Here is a 20286-nt window from a genome sequence, read left to right as displayed (position 1 = left end):
TGAGCAAATTTTTCAGTGCAAACTCCTTTGAAAAGACAAAGACAATTAATAATAATACATTTTATTTATAAAGCGCCAACATATTCCGCAGCACTATACAATTAGTAGGGTTCAAATACAGACAGATACATTACAAAAAAAGTCATTTCACACAATGGGACTGAGGGCCCTGCCCGCAAGAGCTTACAATCTATGAGGTAGAGGGGGTGACACAAGAGGTAGCAGGGGCGGCGTTGCTTATACAGTGGTCAGACAATTTTGCAATAGAGGTGACTGTCATTACACAAACATAAAACTTTGAGCCGTCACCAGTCGTGTCCTTTAACATGTGGATGGAGCTTGGACATATAGAGTTAGCCTGAAATGGCATCATATCATGTGGGGTAATGTGGGAGCAGGGACAGAGGAGGGTTAAATTTGGGGGATTCTAATGGCGGTACGGAAGGGTTTACATTAAGAATAGAGATGAGCGAACACTAAAATGTTCGAGGTTCGAAATTCGATTCGAACAGCCGCTCACTGTTCGAGTGTTCGAATGGGTTTCGAACCCCATTATAGTCTATGGGGAACATAAACTCGTTAAGGGGGAAACCCAAATTCGTGTCTGGAGGGTCACCAAGTCCACTATGACACCCCAGGAAATGATACCAACACCCTGGAATGACACTGGGACAGCAGGGGAAGCATGTCTGGGGGCATAAAAGTCACTTTATTTCATGGAAATCCCTGTCAGTTTGCGATTTTCGCAAGCTAACTTTTCCCCATAGAAATGCATTGGCCAGTGCTGATTGGCCAGAGTACGGAACTCGACCAATCAGCGCTGGCTCTGCTGGAGGAGGCGGAGTCTAAGATAGCTCCACACCAGTCTCCATTCAGGTCCGACCTTAGACTCCGCCTCCTCCGGCAGAGCCAGCGCTGATTGGCCGAAGGCTGGCCAATGCATTCCTATGCGAATGCAGACTTAGCAGTGCTGAGTCAGTTTTGCTCAACTACACATCTGATGCACACTCGGCACTGCTACATCAGATGTAGCAATCTGATGTAGCAGAGCCGAGGGTGCACTAGAACCCCTGTGCAAACTCAGTTCACGCTAATAGAATGCATTGGCCAGCGCTGATTGGCCAATGCATTCTATTAGCCCGATGAAGTAGAGCTGAATGTGTGTGCTAAGCACACACATTCAGCACTGCTTCATCAAGCCAATACAATGCATTAGCCAGTGCTGATTGGCCAGAGTACGGAATTCGGCCAATCAGCGCTGGCTCTGCTGGAGGAGGCGGAGTCTAAGATCGCTCCACACCAGTCTCCATTCAGGTCCGACCTTAGACTCCGCCTCCTCCGGCAGAGCCAGCGCTGATTGGCCGAAGGCTGGCCAATGCATTCCTATGCGAATGCAGACTTAGCAGTGCTGAGTCAGTTTTGCTCAACTACACATCTGATGCACACTCGGCACTGCTACATCAGATGTAGCAATCTGATGTAGCAGAGCCGAGGGTGCACTAGAACCCCTGTGCAAACTCAGTTCACGCTAATAGAATGCATTGGCCAGCGCTGATTGGCCAATGCATTCTATTAGCCCGATGAAGTAGAGCTGAATGTGTGTGCTAAGCACACACATTCAGCACTGCTTCATCAAGCCAATACAATGCATTAGCCAGTGCTGATTGGCCAGAGTACGGAATTCGGCCAATCAGCGCTGGCTCTGCTGGAGGAGGCGGAGTCTAAGGTCGGACCTGAATGGAGACTGGTGTGGAGCGATCTTAGCAGCTCCTCCAGCAGAGCCAGCGCTGATTGGCCGAATTCCGTACTCTGGCCAATCAGCACTGGCTAATGCATTGTATTGGCGTGATGAAGCAGTGCTGAATGTGTGTGCTTAGCACACACATTCAGCTCTACTTCATCGGGCTAATAGAATGCATTGGCCAATCAGCGCTGGCCAATGCATTCTATTAGCGTGAACTGAGTTTGCACAGGGGTTCTAGTGCACCCTCGGCTCTGCTACATCAGATTGCTACATCTGATGTAGCAGTGCCGAGAAAAAAATTGGAAAAAGTCATTGGCTGCCGAAATCAGGTGACCTCCATTTTAGACGAATAGTGGATTTCAAATCCGGGTCATATGAGAATGTGAACTTTGAGACTATGAGACAGGGATAGCTGTACAGGCAGGGATAGCTAGGGATAACCTTTATTTAGGGGGGAATGTTATTAAAAATAACTTTTTGGGGCTCTATCGGGTGTGTAATTGTGATTTTTGTGAGATAAACTTTTTCCCATAGGGATGCATTGGCCAGCGCTGATTGGCCGAATTCCGTACTCTGGCCAATCAGTGCTGGCCAATGCATTCTATTAGCTTGATGAAGCAGAGTGTGCACAAGGGTTCAAGCGCACCCTCGGCTCTGATGTAGCAGAGCCGAGGCTGCACAAGGGTTCAAGCGCACCCTCGGCTCTGATGTAGGAGAGCCGAGGGTGCACTTGAACCCTTGTGCACCCTCAGCTCTGCTACATCAGAGCCGAGGGTGCGCTTGAACCCTTGTGCACACTCTGCTTCATCAAGCTAATAGAATGCATTGGCCAGCGCTGATTGGCCGAATTCCGTACTCTGGCCAATCAGTGCTGGCCAATGCATTCTATTAGCTTGATGAAGCAGAGTGTGCACAAGGGTTCAAGCGCACCCTCGGCTCTGATGTAGCAGAGCCGAGGCTGCACAAGGGTTCAAGCGCACCCTCGGCTCTGATGTAGGAGAGCCGAGGGTGCACTTGAACCCTTGTGCAGCCTCGGCTCTGCTACATCAGAGCCGAGGGTGCGCTTGAACCCTTGTGCACACTCTGCTTCATCAAGCTAATAGAATGCATTGGCCAGCGCTGATTGGCCAATGTATTCTATTAGCCTGATGAAGTAGAGCTGAATGTGTGTGCTAAGCACACACATTCAGCTCTACTTCATCGGGCTAATAGAATGCATTGGCCAGCGCTGATTGGCCAGAGTACGGAACTCGACCAATCAGCGCTGGCTCTGCTGGAGGAGGCGGAGTCTAAGATCGCTCCACACCAGTCTCCATTCAGGTCCGACCTTAGACTCCGCCTCCTCCAGCAGAGCCAGCGCTGATTGGCCGAATTCCGTACTCTGGCCAATCAGCACTGGCTAATGCATTGTATTGGCGTGATGAAGCAGTGCTGAATGTGTGTGCTTAGCACACACATTCAGCTCTACTTCATCGGGCTAATAGAATGCATTGGCCAATCAGCGCTGGCCAATGCATTCTATTAGCGTGAACTGAGTTTGCACAGGGGTTCTAGTGCACCCTCGGCTCTGCTACATCAGATTGCTACATCTGATGTAGCAGTGCCGAGTGTGCATCAGATGTGTAGTTGAGCAAAACTGACTCAGCACTGCTAAGTCTCTGCATTCGCATAGGAATGCATTGGCCAGCCTTCGGCCAATCAGCGCTGGCTCTGCCGGAGGAGGCGGAGTCTAAGGTCGGACCTGAATGGAGACTGGTGTGGAGCAATCTTAGACTCCGCCTCCTCCAGCAGAGCCAGCGCTGATTGGTCGAGTTCCGTACTCTGGCCAATCAGCGCTGGCCAATGCATTCTATTAGCCCGATGAAGTAGAGCTGAATGTGTGTGCTTAGCACACACATTCAGCTCTACTTCATCAGGCTAATAGAATACATTGGCCAATCAGCGCTGGCCAATGCATTCTATTAGCTTGATGAAGCAGAGTGTGCACAAGGGTTCAAGCGCACCCTCGGCTCTGATGTAGCAGAGCTGAGGGTGCACAAGGGTTCAAGTGCACCCTCGGCTCTCCTACATCAGAGCCGAGGGTGCGCTTGAACCCTTGTGCAGCCTCGGCTCTGCTACATCAGAGCCGAGGGTGCGCTTGAACCCTTGTGCACACTCTGCTTCATCAAGCTAATAGAATGCATTGGCCAGCACTGATTGGCCAGAGTACGGAATTCGGCCAATCAGCGCTGGCCAATGCATCCCTATGGGAAAAAGTTTATCTCACAAAAATCACAATTACACACCCGATAGAGCCCCAAAAAGTTATTTTTAATAACATTCCCCCCTAAATAAAGGTTATCCCTAGCTATCCCTGCCTGTACAGCTATCCCTGTCTCATAGTCTCAAAGTTCACATTCTCATATGACCCGGATTTGAAATCCACTATTCGTCTAAAATGGAGGTCACCTGATTTCGGCAGCCAATGACTTTTTCCAATTTTTTTCAATGCCCCCAGTGTCGTAGTTCCTGTCCCACCTCCCCTGCGCTGTTATTGGTGCAAAAAAGGCGCCAGGGAAGGTGGGAGGGGAATCGAATTTTGGCGCACTTTACCACGTGGTGTTCGATTCGATTCGAACATGGCGAACACCCTGATATCCGATCGAACATGTGTTCGATAGAACACTGTTCGCTCATCTCTAATTAAGAATTGTGATAGGGCTGTCTGAAAAGATGTGCCTTTAATTTGCGCTTGAAGCTGTATACTTACATACACTGTGAGACCAATATAGATGTAGCACTGTGCCGACGGCATCACCACACTGCACTGAGTAAAGGACTTGTAAGGGACATCAGAGGAGAAAAGTCGCCAGCATCACGCTGGAGCAGAGGCAATGGCATAGTCAATGTGTGATTGCTGGACAATGGAGACTGCAGTCTTCTCTTGAGGTGCTGAGCATGCATGCCAACAGTTACAATTTTGCCAAGACTGTATGAACTGGGCCCCTGTAATGTTTAATGTATGCCACACACCAAAATCGACATTCTTGGGGTGTTGTCTAGCGTCCTTTAAAGTTTAGATTTTGACCTAGTAAGTGTCAGCAAGTATTGTCAAGATTAGCAGTGAAGGGCAAAATGGAAATGGGAGCTATGTTAGGAAAAGAGGAGTGAGAAGGTTAGCCATGTTAGGTTCCCTTGGACGGGGGAACAATGCTAAGAACCACAGTTTAAAGGGAGATCATGCTGGAGACTAGGAATGAGAGAGGAACCATGCTGAGGACCATGATATAAAGGGATAACTTGCTGGAGTCTAGGACTGGGAGGGAACACTAGGAACCAGGAAAGAGAGTGCTAGTCATGCAGGAATCCAGGAAGCAGAACCTTGCTTTGGACCATGATTTAAAGGGATACCATGCTATGGACTAGGACTGAGAAGGGAACCAAGTTCTGGACCACAATTTAAAGGGATTCCATTTTTAGGGCCAGAAATGAGAGGCGGGAGACATGCTGGCGACTAGGAACGAGAGGAAGGCCACGCTTTGGACTAAGATTTAGAAAGATGCCATGCTACAGTCCAAGAATGATGGGGCAAGATTAAAAAGGAAATTTACAGATCGCTGAGAGTTTGGTCTCCTAATGATTGTGTATGGGTTGGTGTGACTTGTGTATAGCAGCATGTCTGTTTTATTATTCTGGATCTAGCCCTGGTTTTGTATAATAAGTTGATGGGATACTTGGTTCTGTGTAATATGCTGCGGCATAAAATTCATGATTTTTGGCTTTCATCATTGTTGGGTAGGGGCTACCAATGCTTGCCGACTCCACTAGACTCGTTACCTACATTTTGTATATTTCTATCTTTGACCCCTATAAGACCAATTTTTGCACATTTGTTGGCTCAGAAAGGTTTCACTGCATGTAAATATATGTATATAATTATTTTTATTTTTTTTATGACTGTGCCCTGAAGGAAAATAATAGGGATTTGGGGATTGCAGTGGATTGTCCTGTATAAGAATGTGGCCTTCAAAAGCCTATAATTTGTGGCCAAGTTGCAGAATTTAAGAACAGAAACAAAAGTGATCTTTGTCTCTGGTGCAAGTGAATCAGCCGTAACGAGTGGGTTCTCATCTGTGGTGAGTAGCTAGGGCTGGTAATTATCACCTTCGGACTGTCTACTAATCCTACAGATTATAGTGGATGGAAGATACACAGGTCCTGTCTGACATAAAGGACAGGTGGATGGAGGTCACACCCTGGCCAGAAACCTTAATTACACAAGTGACAGTTTTTTCTTTCTATCTGCATTGTGTCCGCAATAATGAAATTAATGGTTTCTCACAGGGAAGAGGGTAGCAGGTGAATTTAGGAAAAACCAGGGTGGTCACCTACATCCATCCCCCCAATGAAAAGAATGAAACATATATTCAGTGTAAAATTCCTTAGCATATCTCTGCTTGCTGTCAATAACTGGAAATATTCATATCTTCACTCAGAGACTACAGTAGATGGGCACCTGTTTTTTAATGTTCCTCATATTATTGGCTCATACTGAGCAGTGCCATTAGGGGAGAGCTGTGATCTGATACTATAATATAGGGGGTCTGCGGTAGTCTGAGACATATCTCCTGCCTCATCTTCAGTTCAGGATTCTGTTCTCTACCTCTCCTTGCAGTTCTGCCTCTTTAGATTGGTCACAAGTCATATCACAGGTTAACAGTCAGTGCGCATGTCCAGTACAGCAAGGACAACAGGGTTATAAAGCACACATTACTATATATAATCAGAAGAATGCATACCTCCCAACCGTCCCGATTTCCGCGGGACAGTCACGATTTGGGTGACATGTCCCGCGGTCCCAGTTGGAGGGAGGTACGTCCCGATTTCAACTCAGATCTGCGTCCAGATATAATGAAGCTCCTGGGAAGCTCGGGCCAGGCCATGGAGCGCACTTCACTTTACCTATTGGAGGGCACCGCTCCTGATGTCTGTGCGACCTGCTCTGCCTCCGGCCCACTGTTTAAAAAGTTTGAGGACCCCTGCCTTACACTCTTTCTTCGTCTTTTATCACTCTTCTTTTGTTATACTCTTCCTTTTGCAGCACTTTTCCTCCTTTCTGGTTTTTAAATACACACTAGATGATGAGGTTGTCTGTAGATATAATTTTCCTCCTGTTTCTCATAAAGACAATGTTTTATTAGCATAATAGACAAGAGAGTTATGAAATGTTCTGACTATGCAAAGAACCTTGAGGAGTGCAGCGATGAGCACATCCTTCTGAATCTACCTAAGCGTAAGCTTTTAATTACCAGAAATGATTATATTACATGGGAATTGTGAAATTAATTTTCCACACTAAGCATTGGCTGGATGCCGAATATTAGGAGTGATCAGGCAACACCATCAATTATTCTCACTATCTAAGCAGAAATAACTATAACGTACAACAAAAATAGTCAACATTAGATCACATGGTTGTGCAAGCTTATATCTGATCACACTTGTATCTGATTACATGGTTGATGAAGGGGATCCTTGTATCTAATCACATAACTGAAGTGTAAGTTTTTACATTATCTGATCACATCACTAAAGGGTGCACTTGTACTGTATTTGATCACATAGTTAAAGTGCACATTTGTATCAAATCACATGAGAAGTATGCTTATACATGCAGTGGTGGCACAATGATTGTAGTTACAGAGTGTCCACCAGACCCAGAACTCCTCACTGAACTCCAGGTGAGCACAGGTTTGAACTGTATTTGTTCCTTGAGGAGGAAGATTCAGTTGAATATACAGTATGGACCAAAAGTTTGGACACACCTTCTCATTCAAAGAGTTTTCTGTATTTTCATGACTATGACAATTGTAGATTCACACTGAAGGCATCAAAACTATTAATTAACACATGTGGAATTGTATACTTAACAAAAAAGTGTGAAACAACTGAAACTATGTCTTATATTCTAGGTTCTTCAAAGTAGCCACCTTTTGCTTTGATTCCTGCTTTGCACACTCTTGGCATTCTCTTGATGAGCTTCAAGAGGTAGTCACCTGAAATGGTCTTCCAACAGTCGTGAAGGAGTTCCCAGAGATTCTTAGCACTTGTTGGCCCTTTTGCCTTCACTCTGCGGTCCAACTCACCCCAAACCATCTCGATTGGGTTCAGGTCTGGTGACTGTGGAGGCCAGGTCATCTGGAGTAGCACCCCATCACTCTCCTTCTTGCTCAAATAGCCCTTACACAGCCTGGAGGTGTGTTTGGGGTCATTGTCCTGTTGAAAAATAAATGATGGTCCAAATAAACGCAAACCGGATGGAATAGCATGCTGCTACAAGATGCTGTGGTAGCCATGCTGGTTCAGTATGCCTTCAATTTTGAATAAATCCACAACAGTGTCACCAGCAAAGCACCCCCACACCATCACACCTCCTCCTCCATGCTTCACGGTGGGAACCAGGCATGTAGAGTCCATCCATTCACCTTTTCTGCGTCGCACAAAGACACAGTGGTTGGAACCAAAGATCTAAAATTTGGACTCATCAGATCAAAGCACAGATTTCCACTGGTCTATTGTCCATTCCTTGTGTTCTTTAGCCCAAACAAGTCTCTTCTGCTTGTTGTCTGTCCTTAGCAGTGGTTTTCTAGCAGCTATTTTACCATGAAGGCCTGCTGCATAAAGTCTCCTCTTAACAGTTGTTGTAGAGATGTGTCTGCTGCTAGAACTCTGTGTGGCATTGACCTGGTCTCTAATCTGAGCTGCTGTTAACCTGCGATTTCTGAGGCTGGTGACTCGGATGAACTTATCCTCTGCAGCAGAGGTGACTCTTGGTCTTCCTTTCCTGGGGCGGTCCTCATGTGAGCCAGTTTCTTTGTAGTGCTTGATGGTTTTTGCAGCTGCACTTGGGGACACTTTCAAAGTACTTCCGATTTTTCAGACTGACTGACCTTCATTTCTTAAAGTAATGATGGCCACTCATTTTTTTTTACTTAGCTACTTTTTTCTTGCCAGTCTATTCATTAGGACTATCAGCTGTGTATCCACCTGACTTCTGCACAACACAACTGATGGTCCCAACCCCATTTATAAGGCTAGAAATCCCACTTATTAAACCTGACAGGGCACACCTGTGAAGTGAAAACTATTTCCGGTGACTACCTTTTGAAGCTCATCAAGAGAATGCCAAGAGTGTGCAAAGCAGGATCAAAGCAAAAGGTGGCTACTTTGAAGAACCTAGAATATAAGACATATTTTCAGTTGTTTCACACTTTTTTGTTAAGTACATAACTCCACATATGTTAATTCATAGTTTTGATGCCTTCAGTGTGAATCCACAATTTTCATAGTCATGAAAATACAGAAAACTCTTAGAATGAGAAGGTGTCCAAACTTTTGGTCTGTACTGTATATATTCAACTAGCAGAAGGACCCAGCTTTGCATGGGTATGTATCATTTTTGTTTATGTAGTAAGCCCATAAGAATTGCCCAATTTTGCACTGATGTATTTTGTATGTCATTTGAGTGTGTCCATAATTGTCATGTGATTATGTCTATCTCAGTTGGGATATCAGTGAAAAACATGCAACATGCTGTGTGTATGTGACCTTGTGTAAAAGTGTCATCAACAGCATCCTGCCCCTTTAAAGCTGACCTACAGCAGTGAAGAAAAATGGCTGGGTTGTTATGGAAATCTGGAGTAAAGCTCTGATGTGTGATAGTGTGTGCTGAGCTGTGTCCCTAATCCCCTGATGTGTGATAGTGTGTGCTGAGCTGTGTATCCAATCCTCTTATGTGTGCTGACCTATGTATCTAATCCTCTGATGTGTAATACTGTGTGCTGAGCTGTGTATCTTATCCCTTGATGTGTGACACTGTGTGCTGACCTGTGTATCTAATCCTCTGATGTGTGATACTGTGTATCTAATCCCCTGATGTGTGATGATGTGTACTGAGCTGTGAATCGAATCTTCTGATGAGTGACACTGTGTGCTGAGCTTTGTATCTAATCCTCTGATGTGTGAAATTGTGTATGAGCTATGTATCTAATCCTCTGATGTGTGCTGACCTATGTATCTAATCCGCTGATGTGTGATACTGTGTGCAAGGATCTATCAAACAGCCTAAACACTTTAATAAATATGACATAGTTTTAAGTCGGAGTTTGCACGGTCTAACTTTTAGGCTAAGGCCCCCATGAAGCGGGCTGTAGCAAAAAAAGGGCTTCGGGGAAAACTGCATCACGGTTTTTTCCCCAGCCCTTTTCACAGAAAGTGTGCAGAGGTTTCCACTGAGGACTTTCTGCCTCAATTATACCTATAGAGAAACCGACTATTTTTCTGTAGTTATGATTAACATGCTGTGATTTCCAAAATTGCAAAATTTTGGAAATCGCAGCGTGTCCGCTGAACATATTTTTCCATAATGTGTGTATGGGCTTCGTTACAATCTCATCTACTTTGCAGTGACTATAAAATACTGTGATTGTTTACCCCATGTGGGGCCCCAGCCTTACATGGTATTAGTAAATCTGTCAAATCTGTCTCATGATTGTTTGGGTGGAGGGCATGCTTGCATACGATAAAAGACACATGTAAAGAAAGCATGGAGAACGTAAGCTGTAAATAAAGGACATAGTGCACTCTATTACATAGAAGGACTCACTTTCCTATGATCGCATAGTAGGCAATATCATAAGCTAGGGCTATACATAGATGTCATCAAACAACGTACAGTTGATCTCACACATATTTTATCACATAACTAAAGCATAAAATAGAAGTGCGTGTTATCCAATGCTATGTAAATGCGTGTGTCTGTGACAGATCTAGACAGAACTATCTTGAGAATTCCTTAACTGAAGGAACAAAGTTTACAGCAGCACAGAGAATTTCAGTGGAGGAGTGTGCTGCTATTGTTGAAAGTCACAGACTGAAAGAGACATAGTGAAGGAGCAGGGTCAGCAGCACAGAGTATTTTATCATGTTGAATGGAATGGGTAGGATTCTCTAACAGCACCCCTGTATCCTAGCATTATGGCTTACATAATATGACAATGACAACTGAGGAGGAGGAGTTGCTGAATTACAAGGACTGGGAACATCTGGTTCTCATCTGGCCTTTACGACTCTCCTTCTGATGCCCATTATGGGGACATTTGAAAGCCATTACTGGGAGAGATTTTGAGGATGGGATGGAGAACTGTGGGAGAACAGAGCAGCAGAGTGCGTGCCATACATGTTAATTGGTCAGCAGAAAGTATTGGCAGATCTTTTAAGGGGGTAATTAACGTGTTTTGATGAGGGGGCAAAGCTTTTCTTTATAATTGCCGAAATGTCTATGAAACATTGGTGCCAGATGCCAAACTGTCCAGTAAGGGCTGTGTGCGTGACCATCAGGGGAACCAAAAGGCATCAAGTTAAAAAAGAAGATGTGAATTGGTCACTAACAAAACTAAAATAACCCTTTTCACTGACGCCATCCATCCAGGCCCATAATATAACCAGCCACATGTAGTGGACGTGTGTAGGTAAAGCTTACTCCACGCATAATGGAAACATACATGGGAGAACTATGAAAACATCTAAAAAAAAATGCAATAGTCTTTGATGACCATATAAACCAATTAGGGTATGTTCCCACGAAATTTTACAGCAGCAGAAAAAATCTGCTTCAGCAATTAGGAAATGGTTTTTTGATGCGTTTCTTTTTTTACATAAGGTGTTTTTTGACGCATTTTTAGGGTTTCTTTGCTCCAGAACAGTGAATGGACCTGGAAAAGTCTCTTTGAAAAACGCTAGCAGTTTTTGAAGCATTTTTTGCAAAAACCACATGACAAACTACGTCAAGAACCATATTGCAGTTTTTCCACCTCCCAGTGACTTCAATGGGTTTTTCCAGGTGGAATCCACTTGAATATAGGTCATTCTGCTTTTTTTTTCCCGCTAACTGAAAAAAAAGCTAGCGGCTCCCATTGAAATGAATGGGAGGCTTTTTTGCAGACGGATTTTGAGGTGGATACCGCATCAAATTCCACTGGCAAAAAACTCAGTGTGAACTAGCCCTTACAGTGCAGCTTTTACAGTCCTATGAAAAAGTTTGGGCACCCCTATTAATCTTAATCATTTTTAGTTCTAAATATTTTGGTGTTTGCAACAGCCATTTCAGTTTGATATATCTAATAACTGATGGACACAGTAATATTTCAGGATTGAAATGAGGTTTATTGTACTAACAGAAAATGTGCAATATGCATTAAACCAAAATTTGACCGGTGCAAAAATATGGGCACCTCAACAGAAAAGTGACATTAATATTTAGTACATCCTCCTTTTGCAAAGATAACAGCCCCTAGTCGCTTCCTGTAGCTTTTAATCAGTTCCTGGATCCTGGATGAAGGTATTTTGGACCATTTCTTTCTACAAAACAATTCAAGTTCAGGTAAGTTTGATGGTCGCCGAACATGGACAGCCCGCTCTCAAATGATCTGAAAACAAAGATTGTTCAACATAGTTGTTCAGGGGAAGGATACAAAACGTTGTCTCAGAGATTTAACCTGTCAGTTTCCACTGTGAGGAACATAGTAAGGAAATGGAAGACCACAGGGACAGTTCTTGTTAAGCCCAGAAGTGGCAGGCCAAGAAAAATATCAGAAAGGCAGAGAAGAAGAATGGTGAGAACAGTCAAGGACAATCCACAGACCACCTCCAAAGAGCTGCAGCATCATCTTGCTGCAGATGGTGTCACTGTGCATCGGTCAACAATACAGCGCACTTTGCACAAGGAGAAGCTGTATGGGAGAGTGATGAGAAAGAAGCCGTTTCTGCACGTACGCCACAAATAGAGTTGCCTGAGGTATGCAAAAGCACATTTGGAGAAGCCAACTTTATTTTGGAAACAAAGATTGAGTTGTTTGGTTATAAAAAAAGGCGTTATGTATGGCGTCCAAAAAGAAACAGCATTCCAAGAAAAACACTTGCTACCCACTGTAAAATTTGGTGGAGGTTCCATCATGCTTTGGGGCTGTGTGGCCAATGCCGGCACCGGGAATCTTGTTAAAGTTGAGGGTCACATGGATTCCACTCAGTATCAGCAGATTCTTGAGAATAATGTCCAAGAATCAGTGACGAAGTTGAAGTTACGCCGGGGATGGATATTTCAGCAAGACAATGATCCAAAACACCGCTCCAAATCGACTCAGGCATTCATGCAGAGGAACAATTACAATGTTCTGGAATGGCCATCCCAGTCCCCAGACCTGAATATCATTGAACATCTGTGGGATGATTTGAAGCGGGCTGTCCATGCTCAGCGACCATCAAACTGAACTGAACTTGAATTGTTTGTCCAAAATACCTTTATCCAGGATCCAGGAACTGATTAAAAGCTACAGGAAGCGACTAGAGGCTGTTATCTTTGCAAAAGGAGGATCTACTAAATATTAATGTCACTTTTCTGTTGAGGTGCCCATACTTTTGCACCGGTCAAATTTTGGTTTAATGCATATTGCACATTTTCTGTTAGTACAATAAACCTCATTTCAATCCTGAAATATTACTGTGTCCATCAGTTATTAGATATATCAAACTGAAATGGCTGTTGCAAACACCAAAATATTTAGAACTAAAAATAATTAAGATTAATAGGGGTGCCCAAAATTTTTCATAGGACTGTATATGCAAGCTCAGTATAAAAAATTAAAGCTGAGCTGTGATTGGTTCCTATGGGAAAGATACATCTCTATAAACATAAATCTCCATGCCCACAATAATGTCCTGTATTTCAAAACACCCTCTTACCCAAATAAGTGAAACAGTGAGCATGTGGGGCCTCTTTCCTTAACCATAATTTTGTGGGCATGTTCTCCTGCCATACTGTGACATCTGTAAAGAAAGGAAGACAACACAAAACCACCAAAAAAAAAACATATAAAAAGGGCAGGATGGGAGGGTGTACTTCTTCCCGGATAGGTCTACGTGCACTCCACTGTGTTATATACACTTGAACCCCTCTTCCCAACTCTACCCAAAACCTCGTTCTAAAACTTGAAACATCACCATTTTTTATCCACTTCAGGGCCTTCCAGATAGTTCATTTTACTGCATAATCCTACATGGAAGGTCCAGTGGAGCGCTTGTCTCTACCAATCAGATTAGTACTTTCATTTTACAGGAACTTGTCACAGCTGACATCACAGTCATTGCTGTGATGACTGCATGCAGGGTTCTTCTGTCCGCTTGAGAAGTCGGACATCTTCACTTGCGGACAGGGAAGGATGGGCACGGAGTGCAAAAGAACGCACCCGATGCCCATTGAAATGAATGACAGGTGTCACGGACACAGCTAGTGTCCGCTCCTAATGTCCGTGACAGATTTTGAGTGGACACTAGGAGCGGACACTACCTGTCGGACACCGACGGTAGTGTGAACGCCCCCTAGAGGGTTGGTGGCTGCCATGTGATCTTCCTCACTTCAATGGGATCCTTTGCACCAAGACAACACCGGGAGCTTTCTCTAGTTACTTTTATTCACTGACAGAAACACAAATTATATTCTAAAGGATCTTTATATGTGACTATAAAGAATCTGTTGTTTATTGAGCCAAATAAATTTCACAGATTACAAATTACACAGAGACTGAGTAAACCTTGGTCATGTGGAAGTGACCTAAGGATTCCACTAGGGGCGTAAAATGAGGGGGTGCAGAGGGTGCAGTCGCACCAGGGCCCAAGAACCTTAGGGGACCTTTAAGAGCTGGCATCAGTATTGAGATTGCAGCTTCCATCAGGCCCATAAACCAAGGAGACCCACAGATTACCTTAACCACGCTAAGGTTGATTAAACTCCTTAGCATCTGTTACTATCACTATTAAGAATTCGCTGTAGGATTGAGATAGAGGGTTTCGGACTAAAGATTGCATCGGGGCCCACAAGACTTTAGTTATATCACTGGATTCCACGCAAGTCAATTTTGCTAATCTGCCTGATTTCAAACAAGGAAATCCAAAGAACTGGAAAAATCCTAGCATCCTTCCAGCCCCATAAAAAAAGTAATTTGTATTCTTCAGGCTGCAGCACAGCGGCCATACCTTACACATATCCTGCTGGTTATGTAACTTCACTACTTAAAGCCAGTCATATATTAGTTAGGAACTGGTTTTTGGTTAATTAGAGGTGTCTCTGGTGTCTCCTGAGTGACAACTCCTCTTCAAAGAGTCAGACTTAACTCCTTCTGTACCAGGGCCAAGGGCAAATTAACTTTACATACATGCAAAGTTGCAACATTGGAAGAAATGCAATATTTCAGTATGCAGTGTCAAGGATTGGCCCCTAGGGCATGCTGTGTCATAGGAATAGCTGATCCGCAGAGTTACGTAACTTCTATCCTCTGCTCTGCAGTGAGCATACCTTGTCTGATGTTAGCATGAAACAATATTATTAACATATTAGTTATTTATAATATACAAAGTTAGATTTCCATAGAAGTGAGCTGTCCATTATCCAGGCAGCAGACAGGGCAGGCTTGAGCTTAGGCTGATCTACATGATCCTATGACACAATGTTTCCTGTTTCAGTGCTTTTAGATCTTTTAGATATTTCTATGATATACTGACGTACAGTTATAAATTGTTAAACTTTATTGACAAATACATCAGATTATGCAGAGAATCTATATTTACAATGTTGACCCTTATTTTTCAAGATCTCTGCAATTTGCCACTGAAGCTGCAAACTTTGTCAAATCAGTCTCAAAGCTTTTACCCATGACTGTACAATATCCCTTAGTATCGCTCCAACACAGTATAATGTTCACCTTGTATTCCCACACAGTATAATTTCCCCCCAGTGGCCCACATACAGTATAACATTCCCAAAGTGGCCCCCAAACAGTATAACCTTCTCCTGCACAGTATAATGTCCCCCTTGTGGCCCACAAATAGTATGTTATCTCTTCCTTGTGACCCTCACCCAATATAAATTTCACCTTGTGGTCCCAGACATTATAATGATATTTTATTGCGGTGCCAACACTATATAGTGTCTCCCATGTGTTCTACCCACAATATAAAGTCCCCTTGTGGTCTTGTACAGTATAATATCCTCCTTGTGGCCCCCACACACTAAAATGACCCCCTTGTGGTCTCCAAATTGCATATTGTCCTCATTGTAAACACCCCCCCCCCCCCCCCCGCATTTACGTGTCTCCCTTGTAGCTCTACACACTATCATGCAATTTCCTTTGTGACCTCCAAATATTATGTCTTCTTGTGGCCCCCACACAATATAATTTAAATTTCCCCTATACTCTACTCTGACATATCAGCAACTTGGAAGTAGCAGGTGCAATATAGTAATACCATATGCTGTACCTATCTGTACCCAAGTCCAAGCAGTTACAATAGGGGTGAACAGTGAAGCACCATTACTCTCAACTCAAGCTGCTCTCTGAGGACGAAGCTAGGACATACAGCACAGCCTGGGACAGCACTTTAAATCTGGGAATGGTTATAAGGCATGCTAGTGGGTACGGCATCCAACTCACTTTGACACTAAACTCATTTCCTTTTGGAAAGTCTGTAGCCCATTCTAGAGCTTGCTTTCCAACAGTATAGGGTTCCAAAGTAACAAAACTTTCAATGAAAAAAAACAACCTAAAACACAGTGAGTTGGACTCATCGCAGTGGTTATAGCCATTGCTGTAAATATTTCACCCTGGTTGAACCTTTCCAGGAACACATGCACCATTGCAAAAATAAAACATTTTTTTAAATCAAAGTAATAAAGTTCAAAGCACAACAGTTATACAGCATAAATATAAAACCTGTATAAAAATAAGGAAAATGGGCACAAAAGAAAAAAAGGGAAGGGGTAGTAAATAGGCTGCATTTTCGTTTGTCACTGGTATCTATTAAATAGATGTGCAGTGAATGGTTAAGCTCCATTTTCAATGGTATCTCTGCACGCTCAGGAATAAACAGGTTGCACGCCCAGCAACATCACCACTTTTATCTAGTGAATAGAAATGTTGAATACTTAGTTCCAGTCATGACTTGTTTCTAATGAAGAGATAGGCTCCATTCTCAGTGATGTCCCCACAGCTTTCTAGTGAATGGATAGGCTGCACTTTCAATGGTGTCATTGCTGATCTCTAGTGAATAAATAGGCTGCATTGTCACCTGTCATCTTCAGAAATCTTATCAGTCCATCCATTTTTCATCAAAAGTTTTCAATTCACATTGGTGTTTTCAGATGTGCCGTCCCACTCAGTATAGGACAGTAAAAGGCTTGAAACGCGTGTTATATTATTACAAATGAAGAAGATCTCATCATGGGTTCATTCACACCTCATTACCATACAGATATGGCACTGCCCTATTAGTCAGGATGTTTCACCATGTATTCTACTAGTACAGAATTGATTGGAAGAATCTCATCTATAAACTGTTATTACAGTTTATGTCATTATGTAAATGAAGACATTTATAATCTCCCTGGTGACTCTTACAGATCATGGAAGATAAGTGGTGTAATTTCTGATCATTTCCAAAATACTGCTTACTTAGGTCTGTCTGTCTATCTATCTACAAAATTCCAAGTCCAGAGCAGCACCAAAAAATGACCTGACACGATTGCTGGATGCAAATCCTAATGATCTGGCATATGATCCCTTGTAAATAATGAAAAAAATTGATTTATAACCCTGCCCATTTTTTTGGGATTATCTATCACACCCATGCCTTGGTTTCTACAAGGGCCCAATAGCTCCTTTGCCACATAAAAGTCTCCAGTATGAGAGATCAAAACAAATGGTTTCTGGCGACCTGTTAAAAATTTAGCACTGGGGCCCAGCAGCTACAAGTTACAAGGAAATAACTATCATATTAAAAATAAATTACCATAATTTAAAATTAAGAAATTTTAATTTTAACATCACAATGTAACAGACTGAGCTATGAGGATTACAAAATGTGTGGCGCGCTTTGTTAATTTCAGCCCCACCCACTTCTATTTCGACACTGCCCATTCCCATCCATTTCTCTTTTTGCCCTCACACAGTATAATGCCTGTCCAGTCACCATAGCATGATATGCCCCCACATTATAATGTCATCCTACTGGTGCCCCCACAGTTCTCTAGGAAAGCTATCCCTGCATGATATTGCCATGTGGGCTTTTCCTTGTAAATGTCCATACGGGATATCTTCATGCAGAAGGTGATACATTATAGTCAGCTTTGTGTAGTCTGCATGAAGGTATTTGTACATTACTATAATGATGAGATGCTCTGGAATTAACTATGTAATGTATGGAACTATGGAGAAGACAATTGGTTAATTGACATACTAACTTTCATCAACATGTGGAGACTGAAAAAGCAACTAAAGGCTCGTTCACATCTGCGCCCGGGGTCTCCGTTATATAGGAAACTCGACAGGAAACAGAAACCTGCAGGCATTTTTCAAACCCATTCAAACCCATTCAAATGAATGGGTTTGAAAAGTGTCCGGCCATGAGCACCAGTGAGCATTTTATGCTCTCCACGGCGAACCGTTTTTTTTTTAACTGGACACAAAGCCGGACATGCAGGACTTTGTATACAGTTTAAAAAAAAACGGTTTCACAGCGGAGAGCATAAAACGCTCACCGGCGCTCACAGTGGAACACGGTCTGACAGGTTTCCGTCTTCTGCCGGCAGAAGATGGAAACCTGAGTACGGAGACCGAACGCTGGTGTGAACCCAGTGTAAGAAATATAATATACAGTTTTATGTTTGTGTAATGACAGTGACCCCTATTAGAAAATTGTCTGACCACTGTATAAGCAATGCTACCTCCTATGCCGCCCCTGCTACCTCTTGTGTCACCCCCTCTACCTCACAGACTGTAAGCTCTTACGAGCAGGGCCCTCAGTCCCATTGTGTGAAGTGACTATTTCTTTGTAATGTATCTTTTTGTCCCTACTTAAACCCTACAAACTGTACAGCGCTGCGGAATATGTTGGCGCTATATAAATAAAATGTATTATTATTATTATTATTATTATTATAAGTATAGTTTGTCACAAAATTACCGACACCACATATAACTTATTATTATTATTATTTTCATTATTTCAGTATGCATATTTATTATTTACTTTTATTGTTATTTGCATTTGTTTTTTTATTTAGCCATTAGTTTTGATATTCATTTTGTTTTTTTAAATTTATTTAATTTAATCTATTCTTTATTGTTTTCACACGCTACACTGTCACATAGCAGCGCCACTAGGGGGTGGACCTATAATACACCAGGTAAGATTAATATGAAAAGCCTGAGGAAGCAGGGCAAAACACGCGTTGGTGCTGGAGGTTGTGACAGCAACCTGGTAGTTATTCACTCTACATGTATTTCATCCATGCCTGTTGATATTGATTAGGTTTAACCTATGCATGGGATGATGTTTATCTGTTGCTGGGCTCCCACTTTCTTCCCCACCTTCAGTATAATGCACTTCCCAGAGCATCGAGACACTTCAGGCGAACCCCTCGAAATTTGTTTTGATGAACATTCATGTGGTTCAGCCCTCTGGTTCATTTTGGTGCTATTATTATACTCTGTGGTCTCTTTAGACAGCAAAGTATAATAATTGGAGGCCCAGAGGAAATTATGGAAAAATAACAAGCAGTTAGACTCACCGTGACTTACCTCTCCTAGGCATTCTCAGGATATTATGACATCAGTGTATGTAGGCCCAATCGCAGGCCTCAGTGATGATGATGTGGGAGGTGACATCAGACTGCCGAACACTCAGGAGAGATCAGTATGTTTGTTACTTTTACAGACCTTCCCTGGGCAGTGATGTGGCTGAGCTCTCGCCCAGCCTGGGCCCTCCGGATGATCTATATTCAATTCTGGATAAAACTTAACAACCATCTCTAAGAGTTATTGAATAGTATAAACGCTAAATGTTTCTAAACAAAACATGATTATTAATATCAAAAAGTAAAATAATCACAGGCTGAAATTATTCCCCTCCTATTTTATAATTAGTTGAACTCTTCTATACAGTTACAATAACATTACACGACACATGATTTCATAAATACTAGAGATGAGCGAACACTAAAATGTTCGAGGTTCGAAATTCGATTCGAACAGCCGCTCAATGTTCGTGTGTTCGAACGGGTTTCGAACCCCATTATAGTCTATGGGGAACAGATACTCGTTAAGGGGGAAACCCAAATCCGTGTCTGGAGGGTCACCAAGTCCACTATGACACCCCAGGAAATGATGCCAACACCTCTGGAATGACACTGGGACAGCAGGGGAAGCATGTCTGGGGGCATCTAACACACCAAAGACCCTCTATTACCCCAACATCACAGCCTAACAACTACACACTTTACACATTCAAAAAAACCTCTATCAAAGTGGGAAAATACCTGGAAACCTTCTTTACTCCCCAAATGGATGGACACAAACCCCAATTTAAGCTCAACAAACAGTAACAACCACCCCTTTAAATCACGTTCCCCATGACAACCACAAATGCAATAGGCAATGGGAATTCCAAAAGCCCTC

The sequence above is a fragment of the Leptodactylus fuscus genome, chromosome 6, assembly GCF_031893055.1.
Source record: "Leptodactylus fuscus isolate aLepFus1 chromosome 6, aLepFus1.hap2, whole genome shotgun sequence".
NCBI classification, from domain to species: domain Eukaryota; kingdom Metazoa; phylum Chordata; class Amphibia; order Anura; family Leptodactylidae; genus Leptodactylus; species Leptodactylus fuscus.
The sequence above is the reverse complement of the archived record's forward strand: the minus strand, read 5'-3'. Positions refer to the sequence as shown.